This window comes from Drosophila eugracilis, unplaced genomic scaffold (genome assembly GCF_018153835.1).
Source record: "Drosophila eugracilis isolate 14026-0451.02 unplaced genomic scaffold, ASM1815383v1 contig_1605, whole genome shotgun sequence".
NCBI lineage: Eukaryota > Metazoa > Arthropoda > Insecta > Diptera > Drosophilidae > Drosophila > Drosophila eugracilis.
In genome coordinates this window covers 142749-163900 of record NW_024572430.1, presented here as the reverse complement: position 1 = coordinate 163900, position 21152 = coordinate 142749, and the positions used below count along the sequence as shown (strand labels likewise).

At 43.0% G+C, this 21152-nt stretch overlaps 1 pseudogene; it reads right to left on the bottom strand.

Annotated features, from left to right (window-relative positions):
- The window catches only part of LOC121530455, a 61945-nt pseudogene extending 42001 nt beyond the window's left edge, over window positions 1–19944 (bottom strand).
- Between the last annotated feature and the right edge of the window lie 1208 nt (window positions 19945–21152).

Here is a 21152-nt window from a genome sequence, read left to right as displayed (position 1 = left end):
TCTATGCGGTCTTGGTGGACTGTGTACTGGGGGTTATTGAATTCTTTCGACCATCTTCTTATAAACCCTAGCGCACCTCTGGCTTTATTAGCCATTAAAGAAATGTGATCGCAAAATTTAAGTTTTGCATCCAATAAAACGCCTAAATCGTCGTCTAGCTTAATCCAATCTATGGTTTCACCACATTGTAAATGGCTATCAAGGGCTTAGAACGACTAAAGTACATTACTCACTGAGAGCCGTTAAGATTTAATAAATTTGAATGAACAAAAATTTAAAGTTGTTTAGGTCAGATTCCATTTTTTCTCTGATAGGATGCATATTTACATGGAATACAAAGTATACATCATCTGCGTAGATTAGAATTATTTTGAGGAGAGCATTGCCCGCCTTTTTGCCCGCTTGCACCGTCCGGAGACGGTGTGCTCCACCATGCCGAGGCGCCACCGAAAGGGAGGTAAGTTGTATTCCTTGATGAGGACCATGCTGCCATGTCCGATTCTTCCACTTGAACGCTGTTCAACGCTGTGAAAATGACGATGAGGAGAAGGAAGAGATGTTGGCGCCGCCGCCTATTCCAATACTTCCGCTGCCACCGCCAGCACTGCCGACAAGGAGGAGGAAGTGGATTTGCAGCCAGTTTCAGCATTTTTCAAGATGAGTTATGCTGTTAAACAAAGCAAGGGAATTTTAAACAAGTAACTGTTGCGATCTGTGACATGTGCTTCAGCCAAGACTAGTGCAAAGATTGCGGTAAGGACTTATCCCAGTCAAGCTTATCCTTCGTGATGAACGGATCGTAGAGTCTAGCGATTGCCTAAAAAGTGATGCGCAGGCAAGGTATAAATACGCCAAAGCTGTTTTTGACATAAATTATTGCGGTGGCAAGCCACCACCGTGTTGAACATAGCGTAGAAGTCCGGCCAATCGATGTATGCTCCCCCAAATTGATTAAGTTGAAAACAGTCAAAGCCGGATTTCATCCTCTTGACTAACTCTAATCGCACCTGCAATTCACTTTCATCGAATTTTTTCAACTGTTTGTCAGATAGAAGTGTATTTAACGCCGCAGGTTGACCCGCCACGGAGCTTGACTTTGCCCGTTAAAAGTCTTCGTTATCTGGGACACGTTACACAAGCTCTTTCTTGCACTTCGAATTAGTTTCGGAAAGAGTTTTCTGATGCACTTGATTAATGGCGATGAAAGTGAGAAAAGAAGTAACTGGTAGAACCTCCGTTTAGCAACCGAAATTTTGTAATTGATCTTCACACCGAATTGTGTAAGAGGCGCTTGGAATTATTAAAACGATATGTAATAATTTCTTTCATTAATTTATGCCACCTGTTTATAAATATTTTACAATTTATAATTATACAAAGAAAATGGTTTGCCGTGAACGGTGCGAAAGAAAAGGCCGAGAGATTTTTTCTATGATTTATTTTAGCCGCACTGTGGCTGCGTGTCGACACCGATAGAGAACGAAATGTAATGGAGCGAGGCGAACGATCGGCGACTCACGAGCACTTATCTCGGCTTACAGATGTTTTGTTTTGTTTTTTTTTTGAAAGGTTTTTTTAAAGAAAGTTGAAGGTCATTTAGGAATAATGTGAAAAATAGCGGACATAAATGGCTTCCCTGAGGGACATCAGATGAAGCATAAACCAGACCAGAGAAGTCATCTTTAAATAAAACTCGTTTCGTTTTACCAGTCAAATAACTTTCAACCCATCTACGAAGATCAAATGCGAATTCAAATAACTTGAGATTATTTAAATGCAGTCAGTGATTACAGAGTCAAATGCTTTACTGAAGTGTAAATTACATTTGTCTGAAGACTTTTCCTGAACCCAGTGATCACGTAAGATGTTAAATTCAATCAGTTTGTGGTAGTAGACCGTCGTTTCAGAAAACCATGCTGATACGGAGATATTAGTGATCTACACCGGTGTTGCAAATGGGCGCACAATGATTTTCTCAAAGAGTGCCAGTGCATGCCGATGGTCCAGGCAAGAGCTCTATGGGAGCCAATGAGCTTAAAGCGGATAGACTATCCAACGATTTTAAACTTTCATGATCTGTAAACTCGGATGCCGAATTTTTGGTCTCAACCGGAGTCGTAGCCATATTCGTGCTAAACAGCTGCCCTGGCACTTGAGTGTTCTGTTGATAACTAGTGGAAGGTAGAAGGGCTTCGTAGCGGCAAGTGATAATAATAAGCCCCGAAGCGTAATGTTAATGCTCTTATCATCGATTTTGCATCGTGTGCGCTTATGTAACGAACGATAACTGATGAGCTAGGCCTAGACGCTCTCGAAGCCCCGAATAAAGTAGACTAGTTGGTGTGTATGATGGTGTTGGGATACATTCGTAATGAAAATGATAACCTCTGCCGCCGTGTGCTCGCCGTCAATTGCTAGATTTATACTGAGTCCTAATGCAGATCGATTTGGTGAATATCAGTCTAAACCAGTAAAAGCGATTTGCTACAAAAGAATTTCGTCGACGATTGTTTTAACAGCAGGCAGTGTTAGGCACATCCACACGCAAACTCTAAAAAAAGGCAACATTCTTGAGACAAAGAAACAAATAAAATCAGAAGAGCCCTATTTGGTGTTTCAAAATACAAGGTACTATTTTTATGACTAATCTTATTCGTGGTGAAGTTATTTTGCTAACCCGTTTAGATTTTAATATTTATTTAAGGCCTAGCGTAATTTTTTACCTATTCGTTTGCCTAGATGTGTATACAACTTTAACCAGTGTCGTTTGCAATAATTATAACCTTTATCAAGTTGTTTCTTGAAGGGCAGATCTACATTTAGTTAGTTAGGAAAGCTCTTGCCATGTTGGAAACTCGGCTTTCTTATCTTACGATAATGAAAAACCCATGTTGACCAGATGACCATCCCGTTTCTTCGTTACCAGTTTTTCGATTGCCAGTATATAATATATTCCTGCATGTACCTAGGGATTTTTCCTGGCCGTTACCGTTTATCGCTTATGTGCTTGTGTTCAAGCCGAAGAAGATTGTTTCGACCGCCGTTACCGCGCTAGATAGTAGACTTAGGGGCTGGAGAGCTGGAGTACAGAAAATTGAAGAGCGAGCGGTTTTTTTCAAGTGGCCTGAACAATAAGATAAACAAAGCTGAACATGATCGGCATAAATACGTTACCGATATAACATCATAATAGATGGAAGATCTTTAATAATGTGAATAACAAACGACCTAAATTATTATCCTGCGCTTGCACCAGATGTAACGTATATTGTTTTGGATTCAATTCAATTTATCAAGCTAATAAATTGTTCGGAAATGGTAAACGGAATCAAAGGCCTTACCAAAATCCGATAAAAAAAACATCAGCCCTTTTTTTTATTAAATACGTTAATTACAATCTATGTCAACAAGAGTAAATTAACGAATCCATTGTGGTCTCCAGACTGACAGGCTGCCAGACCGGCAGACTGACAAACTGACAGACTTATGGTCCGACAGACTGAAAATTTTAGTGTCAGTGGCAAATGTCAGAACTAATAGCCTATTCAGAAGGTTACTTACAAAACTTATTTGCTGTAATGAAAGATAGAAAAGAGCACCAACAAAATCATGAGCAGATAACCTGTAGAGGTAAGGAAGTTAGTTGGACAAGTCGAAGAGCAATTAGGCAAACAAAAATTCCCCAAAACAATCAAGGGGACCCTAGCCGAAAGATATGATAAAATAGATTTTATAGCTGTCAATTGTCGTTTATAAGTTTAAGGACCGGTAGAAGATATGTGCCTCGGTAAGTGCCAAAATATCTTCACTAAGGCCAGAGGAGTCAACTTAAAGCTTGAATAGCTTTTAATAACGTCTCCTCAAATTCTGATATGCCAGCAATAAGGAAGTATGTATATAGTTTTTTGTCACACTTAACAAAATAGGCGGATGATTTGTATTTCTCCGCCTAAAGCTTCAGACGGTGCGGATATCTTGAATGAAGGCATTCTTATACAAAAAAGAAATCTACGAAAAATAAATAACTGTTAATAAGTAGATAATTATGTTAGTCATTTTTACAATGGGATCGAAACGCTGATGAGGCAAAATCAAAAGAGCGTGAGAGAGAACTTATCTATTGATTGAGCTCAGCTTGTATTGTTTTTGTCAATATCTATCTATTTACCAAAGATTTTTTAAATCAGAACAATAATTCGCTATTTATGAAAAATTGGGCAGTGACTCTATATACAATCTTCAGTTCCTGCTGCACCGCAGAATTACAGTTGAGGAGCCGCAATGCCCCGGTACAATGTGCGAACTGCCAAGAATATGGCAATACAAGGTCTTACTGTAAACTGCGCCCGGTGTGTCTAGTTTGTGGTGAGCTTCATGACTCCTCACACTGCCCAGCGAGCAAAGATGACCATAACTCGAAAAAGTGCGGCAACTGCGGTGGAAATCACACTGCTTACTATAAAGGTGGCCCAGTTTATAAGGAGCTGAAAAGTCGGATCCTCCAGAGGGTAATTACTGCCCGCACCCAAAATATACAGTTGATAGCCTCCACGTCAAACCCTGAAGTCTTCTTCTCGACTGCAGCCAGATCCTCACTAGGACCCATAAACTCTGCCAAAAATATTACATACGCAAGTGCTTTAAAATCAGGACTGGCTACCCCAACCAGTACGTGGAACGCTAACGGCGTTTCGCAGCATAATATCGAGTAAGCACAATTCCTTCTAGACAATCAATCGACGTAACCCAACTCTGAGCTGACCGAAAGATACCGTGATGCCTATTAGAAATTCCACAGGCGGCTGGGCGCGCAGTGACCCAGACAGAGCCAGCATTTTTGCCACCACCTTAAAAATGTCTTCCAACAAAATCCTGCCACTAATCCGTTTACTTTGCCGACTCTATCATATGAGCCCCAGCCTCAGCATGAGCCAATTGAGTTTCGCCCAAACGAAATCGTTAGCATCATCAAAAGACAACTAAGTCCGAACAAATCCCCGGGCTGCGACCTCATAACTCCCAAAATGATCATTGAGCTCCCATACTGTGCCGTTTGCACTCTCACCCAGCTCTTTAATACCATCGCAAAACTTGGGCACTTTCCAGTGAGATGGAAGAAGTCAATTATAATAATGATAGCAAAGCCGGGGAAAGACCACACTATCCCCACGTCATAGGTCTATATGATAAGCTTACTCTCTTGCCTATCTAAACTCTTTGAAAAATGCCTAATGACTAGGATAAACACATACCTAAGAATACAGGAAGGAATCCCGTCACACCAATTTGGCTTTCTTGAAAAGCATGGCACAATTGAGCATGTCAACCGGATAACATCAGAAATTCGGAACGCTTTCGAAAAACGAGAGTACTGTACTGCCATATTTTTAGATGTCTCTCAAGCAGACCTAATGTACAAGATCAAGATAGACAATACAGCACACAAGATTTTAGAGTCTTACCTTCACGACAGGTAATTTGTTGTGAGGTGCAATACTGCTATATCTAATGATTACACTGTTGGAACAAAATGCCCGATTCAAGCAACTGCGCAGCTAGCTCTTTATATGGTCGATGTTGAAAAATGGCTATCAGATTGGCGAATTAAAGTGGACGAACTAAAATACAAGCACGTTCCGTTCACTCTGAACAGGTAAAACTGCCGATTACGTTAAACAACACTCTACTACCACAAGCAAACGAAGTAACATACCTAGGAGTACATCTCGACAGAAGACTCACAAGGCGCCGGCACATTGAAGCCAAAAGAACGCACCTGAAGCTAAAAGCCAGCAGCCTTCATTGGCTTATCAACGATCGGCCACCTCTTAGCCTTGAATATAAAATCCTGCTGTACAACTCGGTACTAAAACCTATAGGGTTGTACGGCTTTAAAAAAAAAAGCTGACTTCCGCAGACATGAAATGAGCCTCCTGAGCTTCTCCATCATGGTCAAGTGAGAATGCTGTCAATCGTCTTCTTAAACAGGGTGCAGAAATCCGGCCACTCGGCATAGCCACCGCTGAATGTTGGCATCGGCAATGAGGGCATTGAGGGTGCAGGCGTGTATGGAGTGGGTGATATACCAGCACCTCTGGTATCATCCAATAGCGTAGAGTGGGCAGCAACTCTACTGGAGCGCTAAGCACCTTCCACCTGGATGTCGACGTGCACGTCCGTAGCTAGCTGAGATCGTTTCCAATATAAATCACTTCCAATTGCGCTATATTTCAGCTCCTCAAATTCCCCCTGCGGTGCGGTGAATCGATCACGCAGACGCAGCTCCATTCACTCAAGGGTCATAATGGTTGAGTCTTCGGCCCGTATCGCAGCCTTGTCCTTCTGATACAGGACCTCCATTTCTTGACAAGTCACTTTTGCTCGCCTCCGCAGCATCCTCTCCCTGCTTGCGAAAGCAGGTCCAGTGGCTTCAGCTCCAGACTCAATTATGTAATTTAAGTGTACGGTTATTCCAACAAGAATAATAAGTTTCCGTGGCATTTTTAAACTGATCGCAGTAATCAAAACGGGGTGCGATCACGACGGGGTCACCAAAATGTTGTGTAACTAAGAGTTTAAAATGGCTGATTAATTAAATTTCAATTTCCAAATTTTATTCCGAGTTCATATCAAAACCATATCAACTCCGCAACAAAACCACGCAGAATGCAAAAAGAACAGCGTAACAACAAAAGCGCATGCGCTACAGAGTAACAGTAAAGCACATACGAAACTGGAAGAACCAAAACAAAATAGAAACTGCTGATAAACCCGTCACTGCTCATCCGTTATTGTCTTTGGCTGCTTGGACCAGCAGAGAGTTGACAGACCAAAAAATATAGAAAATTTAAATTTATTTTTAATTGCAGAAGTGAAAGATGCAATTAATTGAAATGTACTAATAGAATACAAATACGATAGTATAACTATGTTTTGATTAATAAAAGACACTTGTACTTGAATAAATCACAAAGCTTAAATAACTCAAATGACACGGTGAGTAGGACGTGGTTGTTATAGTTATTAATACAACGGCAGTTACCGTGCGCACCGAAATACTGATTGCCCAAGCTGTCGTAGCTAGTGAATCTATTGGTGACCTTGAAGCGCTGTTTGGGCAACGACATTGCATTGCTTTATGACTTCTATAGGACAATTAAAAAATTAGCGTTATTTCAAGCAACAGAGAATGGGATCGCGTCCTTTTGCTGTTGAAGATTTTTGCGGCATAGACTCGCATTATTGATTTGATTGCCGGGTTGTTCGATTATCAAGGGAGTAAGGCCTTTGTGATTGGGACTTTAAAGTTTATATATTTTTCCGGTTTGTAAAACTGCCGATGTGCGGCTGTTCCTTCTATGTGGTTGGTTTTTTGATCATAATTACACAAATAAATGGCATTGGCTCTGGCATAAATAATGCATAATAATATTCTTGTTTATTTTTATTTTTATATAATAAAATTCATTTCTTGAAGATTCTCTTTTGGTACTTTTTTTTTAGGAACTTAGTGGAACGAATATCTCAAAAGTAATCACCATTGGTAAGCATTGAATTATATGATTTAAGGAGGTTACTTAATTTTTGAGTTGGAAATTAGTATTGATCATAAATGTTTAATTGTATATTTTAATGCGTATACTTACAGGTGAATTTTATATGATGTCGATACCAATTTTTAAAAGTCAATATTTAATCTTTATTCTTGTCCTTTGTACAACTTCCAATATACGTGTAAATGCCTCAATTGATCCCTATGTAACATTAGGAATAAACAGCATTGCTACTACAAAGGAAATACGGAATGCTTACAAGTTGTTAGCGAAAGAGTGGTTAGTATATATCGAAAAACATGTTTACATCAATTAAATTAATAATTTTACAGATTCCATTTTTGTTAGCTTATAATGTCATGTGAAAAAGCTTTACATAATTTGAATTTATTAATACCACTGTTGAGCAACTAAGAGTTTTTAATTTCCAAATTTTATTCCGAGTTCAAAACAAAACCAAATCTACTCCGCAACAAAAACACGCCGAAAATGCTAGAATCTTAATTACAAAAGCTTCGAGTTAGAGCAGTTCTACAAAAGCTCCCAAAAGTGCATGCACTTCAAAATAACAGTAAAGCGCATGCGAAAGTCGAAGAACCAAAACAATAAAGAAACTGCTGATAAACACGGAGCTGCTCATCCTTCTTTGTCTTTGGCTGCTTGGCCCAACTTCCTCCCCCTGTTGAAGGCAGGCCCTTCAACGAAGTCCTTGAGGGGCAGCACGATGGAACTTGTAGGTTGTCGAAAGACCGCCCTCGTTGATCAAACGCTGCAGCTGTCGGCCTCCAATGTACAGCTTCTCGAACTTGCCCTCGAGATCGATCTCCTCGTTTTCCACATCGCCCCTGCACTGGCTGACACATAGTAGTCCGAGATGCTGTGATCTTCAAAGTTATCGACCACAGCACGCTTGCGACTGATGTCGCCAGAGGAAGTGCCTCGTGAGAGCGTGGCACTGTTGGATTGTCTGAAGGTCTGTACCGTGGCCGTGCTGGTGGCTGGGGTAATGTACAGGCGCGGCTTCTCGCCGACCAGCAGCTTGTCGTAAGCAGCGATTTCCAAATCCAGTGAGAACTTGGTGTCCATGAGATCCTGGTATTCTTGCAGTTGATGGGTCATCTGGATCTGATCCTTAAATGACAGCTCCTTACGCAGGCTCTGAATGGAATTTTCTAAGTCAAAATGCGAAAGTTTCTAGAGCCTTGCGCGTGTCCTCGAACTGCTTGTCCAACTCCTTAGTCATATTGTTCAGTTCAACAGTAATCTCTATTTGATCGGCAATGGGCGGGTTGAATTTGCTCAGCTCATTGAAACGCGACTCGTACAGGCAGGCATTTCCCTCAGCAGTGCTGCACTTCTTGGATTTCTTGTCCAGACGGTTCTTCAGCTCCTCGTTCTCCTCCCACAGGCACGATCGCTTACCGTATCATTTAGAGGACGACGTGCCTCCACCAACTCAGCCTCGAACATGTTCTTTATATTGGTCGTCTCGCGGGTGACCGTGTCCATGGTGGTCTGCACCTCGATGCTGAATTCTCTGCCTCCAAGTTAGGCACACGGTCAATATAGATGGCCAGACTATCGTTCAGGCTCTGCAGCTCAACCTCTTCAGCCACGCGAGTGTGGCAGATGGAGCTCAGGGGTCTAGAGACCGCTGACGAAGCGGCTACACGAGGTTTGTCTGGGGCACAACCACCTCCAGAAACTACCCATCCAAAGAGCGTATTCTACAAAAGAGGCAGACCGTCACCTAGTTGGATTTGCCCAACTGAGAGAAGATCAGAAAACAGGCTGGCTCCAATCAGTAAATCCACCCGCTGCTTTTTGTTAAAGTTAGGATCCGCCAGACGCTCTGCCATGTGAGGCGCGACAAATGCCTCAATCAACTGGCAAGGCGAGGAACCTTGGACAAGAAGGCACGGCATGTACGAGACTAGGCATTAGAGAGCATGCACGAACGATAATTAAATGCCCTCTTCGGCCCATTTAATCAGCTGGCACATGCAGAGAAATCGCTGAATTTCGTCCGCCGTCCCGGCCTGTTCCAGAGTTCATGTTTATGTTTAAAATTGGAGCCTCAGTGTTTTGTAAATTTAATGGCAGCATCTATGCTGTTAATCTACCATCCAAAATAGTTGCCGCAATTCCAGATGGTGCACTGGCCAGTGCAATATTATTTTGTGATCGTTGCCAAAATGAGCGTTAGAAAAAAAATTTTAGCCAGTACCACCGGATGCATCTATGAAAAACAGTCCACCGCTTTGTTCTGTGATTTCACACATAATTCTGTCATACGCAGTGCGTTGATTTGGTTTCTGCCGTTCAAATCTTAAAAAAATAACTGCATTTTAAATTTAACTGATTAAAAAAGGTATACCAGCTAAATTACTAGAACGTTGCCTGTTAACTCCTTGTTACCTCCCTGTTAACTCCCTGTTAGGACCTAGAGCTGCCAACTATAAAATGGCAGTGCTGCCATCACATAATGGCACAGCTGATCAGAGCTACCAACCTTAATCTAATGGTGTTGCTATATGGCTTGCATATCAATTTTAGGAATGGTATTCAATCATCGAAAATTTGAAATATTCACGAATTTTCCTCGTTTATGATTGTAATGAGGCGGAGCCTTCTTGAACACGTAAAGTGCATCAAAATCGGTCCAACCGTTTACGTTTCTAAACATGCATAGTTACATTTATTATACCCGTTACTCGTACAGTAAAAGGGTATACTATATTCGTTGAAAAGTATATAACAGGTAGAAGGTAGTGTTTCCGACCCTCTAAAGTATATATATTCTTGATCAGGATGAATAGCAAAGACGAATGAGCCATGTCCGTCTGTCTCTCCATCTGTCCGTATGAACGCTGAGATCTCAGGAACTGTAAGAGATACTAAGTTGAGATTAACCATGAAGATTCTTGAGGTCCCTACGCAGCGCAAGCTTATTACAGCATCCTGCCACGCCCACCCTAACGCCCACAAAACTCGAAAAACCATGTCCGTCTGTCCGTATGAGCGCTGAGGTCTCAGGAACTATAAGAGATTCGCTGATTCTTGAGGTCCATACGAGCGCAAGTTCATTTCAGCATCTTGTCACTCCCAATCTAACGTCAATACACCGCGGAAAGCTGTCTATTATATTATAGTCTATGTATTCGTTTGACCTCGTATAACTTATTTTTGTCAATATCTATAACAAGTAGAAGGAAGCGTTTCCGACCCTATAAAGTATATATATTCTTGATTAGGATTGATAGCGAAAACGATTGAGCCATGTCCGTCTGTCCGTCGGTCTGTCCGTATGAACGCTGTGAACTCAGGAACTGTAAGATACACAGGTGAGATTAAGCTTATTTCAGCATCCTGCCACACCCACTATAAAGCCGACGAACCACGGAAAACGATGGCGTCTATAATACTATAGTATAATAAATCTATCGATTTACCACAGATTCTTGCTGTTGTTGTTGCTTGATAACTGATAAGTTGTAGTTTTTCCAATATTGTTCAAGGGCCCGCTGTTGCTGCTGATTACAATGTCCGGCAGAAGTACATTGTATGATTTAATGCACTGGAGTGGACTGCTTTACCGCCTTTTTCAAAAAATAATCGCTTAGTCCCAACGTAGAGAAATAATGATATCCTAGTGGGTAAGGCGCGATACTTACAGTCTGGAGGTACCTGCTCGGACCCACCAAGAGGCGAATTAGTTTTTATTATCATTTTTGAAAGTGATTTTGTCTTATTGTTCCACTTGTTTCGTTTTTTCTTGTTTTACTTGTTTTGACTAACTGTTTCACTTGTTTTCGCGAAGAGCACTACTAACGGTGCGTGGGAGCACTGGCCGCGACTTGATACAGAATTCTCAAGAGAATTAGGTTTGCCACAAAACCGTAGACTCTTCACAACAAAATTTGCAGCAATGCAAAAACGCGTCAGCACTCCACGAATGCGTGATTGAGACTACTTTTAAGCTTATAGGTATAATTTAATCCTCTTTAGGATGTATATTGTTTATATCAGGTTGTATTCCATTGAAAAAAATGCATTTTACCGTCTAAAAAGCCACCTTGTTTTAAAGGAATATATCCTGAATTCTTGAGTCCCCTTGGACAATGACAGACTCAAGTTTTTATGGCAAACGATGTCCAAGCTCTGGATGTTAAACTCTATGCAAATCGGAAATTAAGCTTTTATTGTTCATATAAAAAGAAATGTACAAGAAAGGGAACTTTGGGGAACACATATAGCCCAAGGGACAATAACGCTTAACTTTAAAGTTAATGGCCACAAGTTTTTTCAATACCTTAACGTTTGTAATTCAACCAAACATTTTCGATCCCCCAGGTGTACACCTTCAGTTTTATACTCGTTACTCGTAGAGTAAAAGGGTAATTAGATTCGTAGAAAAGTATGTAATAGGTCGAAGGAAGCGTTTCCGAGCCTATAAAAGGATCAATAGCGAAGTAGATTAGGCCTCGTCCGTCTGTCCGTATGAACGCTGAGGTCTCAGGAACAGAGGATACAGAAGTGGTATCAAGCAGGCAGATTCTTGAGGTCCATACGCAGTGCAAGTTTATTGCAGAATCCTGCCCGCAGAAAATTGTGGTGTGCATAATATTGTATGTTTTCGTTTGACCTTCTATAATATATTTGTGTAAATATCTATCGATTTACCAAAGATTTTTTAAATCGGAACAATATTTTGCTATTTATGGAGAAATTTAGGTTATTGGGTCTCACTTGGATAGTGACGCCACCATCAGTTAGTAAACATGCTTTTTTGACAAAAGGTTGAGCTTTTTCCATAATATTATAAAATTGTGTAAAACAGTAACGCGGCACTCGACTATAGCCTTTCTTCTTGTTTCTTAAATTATTACGGCCCATCTTTTAACTATTGCATTCGTGTAAAATCGGTAGATAGGGAGCATTCTAGCCAATAAGTTAACACAAATAAAGTTGCCATTTACTAACAAATTATTTTATATTTATTATACATTCCATTAAATATTAAGAGAAAAAAGTGAATCGCTTTATTTATTTAATTTGGTCGTGAACCCAACTTATGTCTCAATTTAAGGTCAATTTCAAGACTGGGAAAAGTGATTTATTTCGCTTTTTAACCCTTTAATCGTAGAAAATTGCGGAACGCATTTTCTTTCTGAAATTTGCGGCGTGTCCGCCATTTTCCAAACTTCCACACTATTTTCTTGGGACTTTGCATCCCGCATCAACTTTCGTCAAGTGTCGTCATATACGAAGGAGAGAGCCACCGGCTGAATACAACACATACACACTCTCGGCACGACAGAGCTGCCAAGTGCAAACGGTGGCGTTGTTGTTGTTTTACGCTGCGATTTCGGTATTCTTGCTGAGCGTGTTCTACCCGATCAATTTTGTGCTCGCGGCGTATTAGTGCCGAAGAAATTAATAAATAAAATATTTATTATATTTTAAATTTCGTTAAAATTATTCGACCAGTTCCCTGCTTTCGGAATAAACCACTCTTCTATTTTTTATTTTTCTAATTAAATAAAATGTATTCTCTTCGATATTTAAAAAAATGTAAATAAATAACAAATCCATTGGAATTAATTTAAACTCGCACATTAAAAATGCTACTTTGAGTTAAAATCAAATCGAAGCATAGGATTTGTTACGCGAGGAACTTGAACAACCTCCCTAAATGTGCAGCATAGGTTAGATTATGCCAAAAAGTGCCCTTATGTAATAACTGCTTTCGCAACGGTCACAGAGTGTGCAAATCTTCTAACAATAATACAAATCTCGCGTCGGGAGTCTCCATCCACTTCGCATGGTTTGTATGCGACTGTTTTGGAAAGAGTTATTCTTGCCACAGCTATCGTCAGCGTATTAAAGAAAAGTGACTAATATTTGATGGCTCGAGCGTTGCTTCACACTGGTCGACAAGTAAACTTTGTGATCATTGAGCTCCTTCAGAGACTACAAAATTAAAAGAGAGGACGTGGTATGAGCTTGCCGGGAATTGGTGAAACTAATGGCCAAGTATTCAATTGGCACATACATTCTTCTTCAAACCCCAAAAAATTGGCATGCCCATCGGCGCAGATTTATTCTTTGAAAAACTGTCAGTTTGCCAAATAAAGCGGGGGCCTCATATTACAAAAAAACTGTTCTCGGCTGGATAGTGTCAGGGAGATGTGCCTCGGAAAGCAAAATAAAGGCAGAAAATTCGGTACATTTCAACTATCAGGAAGTAGCGTTAGAGTCACTCGACACTACCCTACAGAAATGTTGGTCTGTGGAGGACTTGCCATCTAAGGCTAAGGTCCGTAATTCTGAGCAGCCACTTTGTGAACAACACTTTGAGTAAAATACTCAAAGACTGTCGTCTGGGAGATTTTCGGTTCGTCTGCCATTCAAATCTGGCCTAAGTACTGTGGGTTCATCGTATGAAGTTGCAAAACGTAGATTTTTGTCACATGAAAGAAGATTGTCAAAAGACTTTCTTTAAAGAAAAGATTATCTATTTAATGGAGGAATATGTACCACACTATTTCATTCCGCACTAATGCGTGCTGCGGCCCCAAAGCAGCCCAACCGAGTTGAGAGTTCGACACAGGTTGCGTTGAATGACATCTTGATAGTTCCTCCTGGAACTTCGTGCGACAAATCAAAATATGCTCTCGGGAATGCGCGACTTGTCGATCCATTCGGCCTATTGTGTCATTTGGTCACAAATGCTTTTACAGGTGCTGTGACTTCGAAAATTAGATAGGGACGAGTCGCTACCAATGCACTTACTATCGTCGTGGGCAGCCTGTAAGCTAACTCTGCTCCAACTGCCCAAAGTCATAGTATCCCGGTTCGTTCACACAGATCCGCAAGTCCCGATTAGGATACACGGTTTCACTGACGCTTCCATGCAAGCATATGGAGCACCTACGTTCGCACTCAAACTGCTGACAGTTTGAAAGTGTCAAAAAATCAAAAGTAGCTCCCCACAAGACGAAAACTTTGCCTCTCCTTGAGCTGTGTGCAGCTCACTTTTTGGCAGATCTTTTAATCGGGTAGGGCCATTAATTCATTGTGCCATAAATATGTGCATTGGATTAAATTCCATCTCTCGTCGTTGTCCGTTTTCGTCTTGAACTGAGCAGCGGAAACCATAAATGGTCGGATAAAGCAATTTGGAGGCACGTCCCTACGAGAGTAAACCCAGCGGGTGCGACGTTGAAGAGTTCGTAACGTCCATCTGGTTCACTGGGCCATCGTTTTTACTTGACTCAGAAAGCAATTGGCCTGTAAACTCGGCGTTAAGTTTTATCGCTACAACAGCGCCTAATGGTTTGCCTCCGAAATTAGAGTTCGTTTCGTCGCATCTGAAGCTTATGAGAGTTTTCGTGTGGGATTTCCAATTAATTTGATGGTGCAAAAAATTTCATAGCCTTTAGAAAAAAGTATTACGCCAAGAGAACTGAATTCTGCGTTCGAGAAGATTGTAGAAGTTATCCAATGTCACAAATTCATTGACGACATAGGGAAAATTCGAAAACAGAGACCGATATCGCCGAATATTTAGAAGTTTAATCCCTGTGTGCAAGAAAATAGATTAGATTGGTGCTCCTCGACTTTGTTTTGAGATGGTGGTCGGTTAATAAATAATAGAAAGGCTCGCAGTTCGTTAAGTCTTACTTGGTATACCTACATGTTACGAAATGTCACGCTGGTTAAGTTACTGTTCAAGTAGTATGTCGCCGAACTGTTCGTTCATGCATGCGCTGCTTTCGATGCAAGCCGCAATTCGTTGTTCGTTCATGCATAGGTTTCTTGAAGAGTAAAGAGTGGAGCGGGACCCAATTAAGCTTTTTGTTCCGGCGAATTCGGCCCCCGCTAGAACAAGATAATTTTAGTTGAATAAGTAAGCTAAAATCTTTGGTAAATCGATAGATATTAACAAAAATAAGTTATACAAGGTCAAACGAAGGCACTCGTAATAATATTATAGTGGGCGTTGTAAAGAAGTCTCGTCGGCTGGGATATACTCAGTCCCGCCAGGGTCTCTTTACCGAAATTATTTGTAAAGATATGGTACAAAAAGGTCTAGAACGAAAATCGGTTGGCTAGCGTGAGATTTAAAGTGCCAGCCACCGGGATACGGAGTAAGAGAAATAGTTTATTCGGTGTCTGCTGCAGAGCGAAAAGGGTTAGCAGTAACGGGCATTTGGGTTTGGCTCATAGCATTAGCGAGACAACTTTTCCCTAGGGCAGAATTTATGGCCTAAAATATAGGTATTTGTCTTGAAATAATTATATTTATGCGTGGCCAGTTTGATTTTTATTCTTTTCTACGAGTTGTATTAAAATTAGGAGAGAAATACATTTATTGGAGCATTTTTCATGAGTGCTCGCAGGTTAACGGGTTAGGTTAGGTCATGTTATATAAATTCTAGCCTACTCTTGGCGAAGCCGCATCGAGGCCTTCGAGAAATTTCTCATTGCACGGGACTCTCGCTGGCCAAAACGCGGTTCACTCCACTCACTCACCCGTCTCGCTCTCACGCACACACAAAAGCGTGAATCCGGGTGCTCCGCCGCTGGTCGTGGGCCGGCACACTCTCCTCGAGGTCGTCTAGGTAAACTCCTTCCCAAAAAGAAATCGTCGGTTCCTGGGTTTTCTGGTTCCTGGGTCACTTGGCACAAGTCACTCGACTGTTTTTGGGGTGTTTTTTTCCCAAAACTTTTCCGCACTCAGAACGCAAAAGACTCTCGTTGTCTGCATGAGTTTGCTCTGCTCGCACTTCTGATCCCGTTCGCCGCGTTTTTCAGAGTCAAGCTTTGCACCGCGTTTTGTTCAAGTTTTCGGCTGCTCTGGGTTTTTTCCACTTCTCGAAGTTTCGGTACTCCTTTTCTCCGGCTCTTCCCTTGGCGCGTGCCAAGGCGACGCCTTTTGGCGTTGCGGCTGGCGATGTTGTAGCTGCTGGCTGCCGATGTTGTTGGCGCTGGCTGCCAATATTGTTGGCGCTAACTGGCGTTGTTGTTAGCGCTGGCTGCCGATGTTGTTGGCGCTAGCTGGCGTTGTGGTTGTTGCTGGCTCGGAAAGCAAAATAAAGGCAGAAAATTCGGTACATTTCAGCTATCAGGAAGTAGCGTTAGAGTCACTCGACACTACCCTGCAGAAATTTTGGTCTGTGGAGGACTTGCCGTCTAAGGCTAAAGTCCGTATTTCTGAGCAGCCACTTTGTGAACAACACTTTGAGTAAAATACTCAAAGACTGTCGTCTGGGAGATTTTCGGTTCGTCTGCCATTCAAATCTGGCCTAAGTACTGTGGGTTCATCATATGAAGTTGCAAAACGTAGATTTTTGTCACATGAAAGAAGATTGTCAAAAGACTTTCTTTAAAGAAAAGATGATCTATTTAATGGAGGAATATGTACCACACTTTCATTCCGCACTAATGCGTGGTGCGGCCCCAAAGCACCCCAACCGAGTTGAGAGTTCGACACAGGTTGCGCTGAATGACATCTTGATAGTTCCTCCTGGAACTTCGTGCGACAAATCAAAATATGCTCTCGGGAATGCGCGACTTGTCGATCCATTGGGCCTATTGTGTCATTTGGTCACAAATGCTTTTACAGGTGCTGTGACTTCGTAAATTAGATTGGGACGAGTCGCTACCAATGCAGTTACTATCGTCGTGGGCAGCCTGTAAGCTAACTCTGCTCCAACTGCCCAAAGTCATAGTATCCCGGTTCGTTCACACAGATCCGCAAGTCCCGATTAGGTTACACGGTTTCACTGACGCTTCCATGCGAGCATATGGAGCACCTACGTTCGCACTCAAACTGCTGACAGTTTGAAAGTGTCAAAAAATCAAAAGTAGCTCCCCACAAGACGAAAACTTTGCCTCTCCTTGAGCTGTGTGCAGCTCACTTTTTGGCAGATCTTTTAATCGGGTAGGGCCATTAATTCATTGTGCCATAAATATGTGCATTGGATTAAATTCCATCTCTCGTCGTTGTCCGTTTTCGTCTTGAACTGAGCAGCGGAAACCATGAATGGTCGGATAAAGCAATTTGGAGGCACGTCCCTACGAGAGTAAACCCAGCGGATATAGTGACTTGAGGATGCGACGTTGAAGAGTTCGTAACGTCCATCTGGTTCACTGGGCCATCGTTTTTACTTGACCCAGAAAGCAATTGGCCTGTAAACTCGGCGTTAAGTCTTATCGCTACAACAGAGCCTAATGGTTTGCCTCCGAAATTAGAGTTCGTTTCGTCGCATCTGAAGCTTATGAGAGTTTTCGTGTGGGATTTCCAATTAATTTGATGGTGCAAAAAATATTTCTCAGCCTTTAGAACGCAGAAGAGAACTGAATTCTGCGTTCGAGAAGATTGTAGAAGTTATCCAATGTTACGAATTCATTGACGACATAGGGAAAATTCGGAAACAGAGACCGGTATCGCCGAATATTTAGAAGTTGAATCCCTGTGTGCAAGAAAATAGATTAGATTGGTGCTCCTCGACTTTGTTTTGAGATGGTGGTCGGTTAATGAATAATAGAAAGGCTCGCAGTTCGTTAAGTCTTACTTGGTATACCTACATGTTACGAAATGTCACGCTGGTTAAGTTACTGTTTAAGTAGTATGTCGCCGAACTGTTCGTTCGTGCATGCGCTGCTTTCGATGCAAGCCGCAATTCGTTGTTCGTTTATGCATAGGTTTCTTGAAGAATAAAGAGTGGAGCGGGACCCAATTAAGCTTTTCGTTCCGGCGAATTCGGCCCCCGCTCTCCTCTCTCATCCTGCCTTCATCTCTGTACGTAGAATAAGATAATTTTAGTTGAATAAGTAAGCTAAAATCTTTGGTAAATCGATAGATATTAACAAAAATAAGTTATACAAGGTCAAACGAAGGCACTCGTAATAATATTATAGTGGGCGTTGTAAAGAAGTCTCGTCGGCTGGGATATACTCAGTCCCGCCAGGGTCTCTTTACCGAAATTATTTGTAAAGATATGGGAAAAAAAGGTCTAGAACGAAAATCGGTTGGCTAGCGTGAGATGGAGTCAGAGAAATAGTTTATTCGGTGTCTGCTGCAGAGCGAAAAGGGTCAGCAGTAACGCGCATTTGGGCCTGGCTTATAGCATTCGTGAGACAACTTTTCCCTAGGGCAGAATTTATGGCCTAAGATATAGGCATTTGTCTTGAAATAATTATATTTATGCGTGGCCAGCTTGATTTTCATTCTTTTCTACGAGTTGTATTAAAATTAGTCGAGAAATACATTTATAGGAGCATTTTTCATCAGTGCTCGCAGGTTAACGGGTTAGGTTAGGTCATGTTATATAAATTCTAGCCTACTCTTGGCGAAGCCGCATCGAGGCCTTCTTATTTATTATTTCTCATTGCACGGGACTCTCGCTGACCAAAACGCGGTTCACTCCACTCACTCACCCGTCTCGCTCTCACGCACACACAAAAGCGTGAATCCGGGTGCTCCGCCGCTGGTCGTGGGCCGGCACACTCTCCTCGAGGTCGTCTAGGTAAACTCCTTCCCAAAAAGAAATCGTCGGTTCCTGGGTTTTCTGGTTCCTGGGTCACTTGGCACAAGTCACTCGACTGTTTTTGGGGTGTTTTTTTCCCAAAACTTTTCCGCACTCAGAACGCAAATGACTCTCGTTGTCTGCATGAGTTTGCTCTGCTCGCACTTCTGATCCCGTTCGCCGCGTTTTTCAGACTCAAGCTTTGCACCGCGTTTTGTTCAAGTTTTCGGCTGCTCTGGGTTTTTTCCACTTCTCGAAGTTTCGGTACTCCTTTTCTCTGGCTCTTCCCTTGGCGCGTGCCAAGGCGACGCCTTTTGGCGTTGCGGCTGGCGATGTTGTAGCTGCTGGCTGCCGATGTTGTTGGCGCTGGCTGCCAATATTGTTGGCGCTAACTGGCGTTGTTGTTAGCGCTGGCTGCCGATGTTGTTGGCGCTAGCTGGCGTTGTGGTTGTTGCTGGCTGCCGATGTTGTTGGCGCTGGCTGCCGTTGTTGTTGGCGCTATTTATTAAGAGTCAAACGACTCCTCACAACCCCCTCCTACCTCGGGTGCCTTGCGAAATGATAATCCGGTCGGTTTTTGTTATGTGTACCTGGAATTCATCTGCTCCCGCACGGAACAGAAATTTGCGATTCACCCGCCGGATCGTGCCATCCTGTGGCTGCCCCAGCTCGACCAAGGAGCGGGGAATGCGTCCCCCCTCGATCAGTACGCTCCAGTGGCGGGACCGCAAGACCCAGTCTTCGTCGGCCGGCGGGTATTCGACATGTTCTTCCTTGGCCAGAATTTCCAGGGTGTCACCCGAGACGGGTGTGACGCTGCGCCTGCTCCTTCCGGGCTTTCTCTGACTCGACATAGTCCACAATGGTTTGTAGCTCCGCTCGCCATCGGGCCATCTCCTCCTCGTGGGCGGCGTAGACGGAATTGGAGCTTCAGGTGTCATCGTCATCGCTGCTGCTGGGGTTCTGACCGCCCCGTGGGGGCATGACCACCTCGGTTACGTCCCCAAACGTCACACGACGAGAAGTGGATGGCACCAGGCTGGGCATCACCGCGGCTACCCAGGCGTGTACGGCCGCTTTGCCCAGGCCTGGGGCAGCCTTTTTCTCGCCGAGTGGGATACGCCCCAGGGTCGGCCTGTGCCTTCGCCCCGTAACAGCGCCGAGCGTTGGTCGTCGTCCTTCTCTGCCGGATAGTCAATGACGACTCCGTTCGGGCTCGCGTCTTCTAAGGTGGCCGTGGCTTGCGTCGCCATGCGCCACAGGTGAGACGGGTTGTCCGACGCCATGTCTGTAGGGGAGAACAAAAGGGTATTAGTGCTTTGCTTTAACGATTACTAACTGGGTTTTAATTATTTAGTTAGTAATCATGGGGAAAAAGGTTCGCTACAGTGGCACTGGGAGCGTTGAGGTCCCACTAGGGAAGGCTAGATATTGTGCCGTCTTCGTACGGACTTCTGGAGCTGCTGCTGCGCTACTATCTTCGTGTATGTTCCGCCGTCTGCGGGTATCCTTGTATAATTCTCTGCTGCTCTCGTCTTGATGTGTACATTTCTTCGTGCTGGCTTCTCCGTTCCTTCCGCCTTGATGCGGGTATCCTTGGTTTCTGTATCTCTGCTGTTGCTGTTGCTCTGCTACGGGTTTTTAGCGTCAATCGATCGCTAAACTTGCTCCGCCATCTGAATGTCTTCGTTGTCGTCCAGTCGTCTGGGTACCAGATTCTGGGTTTCTGGCTCGTTGACTGCTTCCTTCAAATGTCTAAGGGATGCCGTTTTTTGCGTTGCCTGTTCTGGGTATGTTGCAAGCGCACTTTGGTGGGAGAAAAGAACTTAATTACTTTGCACGGGCCTTCGTACTTGGGTGCTAGCTTAGCGGCAAAGTTATCCGCCGCTCTGGACAAATGATGCTGCATTACTAAGACCAGCGATCCTATGGTCGGTCTCCACGCACGTCGCCTGAGATCGTAATGCTTCCGCTGCTCCAACGAAGGTCTCTGAGTGTTCTCCTGTACAACCTAGAAAATGTCCCCTAGCAATTCCGCTTTCGCTTCGGGTGAACGTGGCGC